This window comes from Penaeus monodon, chromosome 21 (genome assembly GCF_015228065.2).
Source record: "Penaeus monodon isolate SGIC_2016 chromosome 21, NSTDA_Pmon_1, whole genome shotgun sequence".
NCBI lineage: Eukaryota > Metazoa > Arthropoda > Malacostraca > Decapoda > Penaeidae > Penaeus > Penaeus monodon.
In genome coordinates this window covers 21,760,627-21,762,223 of record NC_051406.1, presented here as the reverse complement: position 1 = coordinate 21,762,223, position 1,597 = coordinate 21,760,627, and positions in this window count along the sequence as shown.

The following is a 1,597-nucleotide window of genomic DNA, read 5'->3' as shown; positions in this document are numbered from 1 at the left end:
AACATATACACACCTCCTCCTTTAAACTAGATGCTAGAGACCAGCGCATAATGAACTCGGGTCATCTGGTGGTGGAATGAACTGCACATGCTTGCAGACTCCCACCGTGGCCTACTACTTAGAGCGCCCTTACTAAGGTCTGTACGTGTCGACATCTAAGGATGGAAGCAGGTCAGTCGGAAAGTTGACAAATGAGGAAATAAGTGTGTGGAATTTTTTGTTAAGTTTGATATTGAGGTGATTTTTTAATATGAACATTAAGTTGGCTGTGCAGAGGGAAAGGTAGAGAAAACATCACTTCTGGAAAACCCAAAATCATCAGGACACATTTAATATTGTTCACATAATTCAAAGAATTTGCTCCTCGGGGCTGATGGAGAATCAGGAATCAGAATTGTTAGGAAGGTCGGCAACCTCTCCCAAACTGATCTCTTTCGCATTGGCTGAGTCACAGCTCTACAGCACTGCATTTCCGGCCCATCCACCCAGCAGAGTGAAGATTGGCAAACGCAGTCATGATTCCAGCAGAAGAATTCGAGATTAGATCCTCTATTGGACCGGTTCAGTAAGAGGGTTATTATGTATTGATGGGGCTTTGTCTTGCTAATTTGCTTTTTTTTTTTAAAAGTGTTTTTTGCTCATGTTTTATTTTTTAATGTCTAAAAACTAAACTGTGTTTTCAAATCAATATATTGTCCCCTTGAAGACAGTGAGAATGTGAAAAGATGATTCTTAGGTATATTTTCCATCGCATATAACATCATCTGTCTTTCTCTTAGGGAGATCGCTGACAACCCCTCATTACAGCTGTGCTTTGAAACGGCTAGATGCCTCTCAGTCCTTTGTGTTCTGACCCACAAAGCATGTGTGAAAACTAGCTGATGGCAGGGGCAGGTGAATTCTTTTAACATAGGTAAATATTTGTACTTTGGAAGTGGCTTACTTCTTTGGAGAAGCTCCTTTGCTTTCTTGTCAGTGAGGAAATCATTCAAAGTCTCAGAAGCTACTTGTATTCTCCTAGATGGCTGATTAATTCTTTTTTTATGACCCAGAACTCATACTCAAACATTCATTGGTGTAGATTTTTTCAAGGGGATATGAGTCTTTATTTTTAAGCGAATAGGAGCGTAATGAAGGAGAGGACCTGAAAATATGGTGTGACAACATGGCAAGATTAGTCTTTGTCATTTTCCTTTCTTGAAGCTAGATGCATTAAAACAATAAGTAGAACAATCAAAGCCCCACTTCCCCAAAATGCCTATCTGGTTCGTTGTAGTTTTAGTTGTCTGAATCTTCGACGCGCAGCCAGACAGATGAGATATCAAAGTCTTGGCCATGTATCTTATTTGTGTTTTTTTTTGGTTTTTTTTGTGGTTTTTTGGGGGGGGGGGTCTGAAGAAAAGAAGTTATTAGTATCTTTGAAGGATGCCTTGTATAAACGATATTTCGTCATTCTTTGAAACTTATAAAATATAATTAACATATGCAAGAGCCCATTCCAAACCCTCAGCCATGATGATTTATATCCATAATCACATGGTGCATTCTTGTATTTTTTCCATTATTGAATGAACACTTCATGCTTTTTTTTTACCTA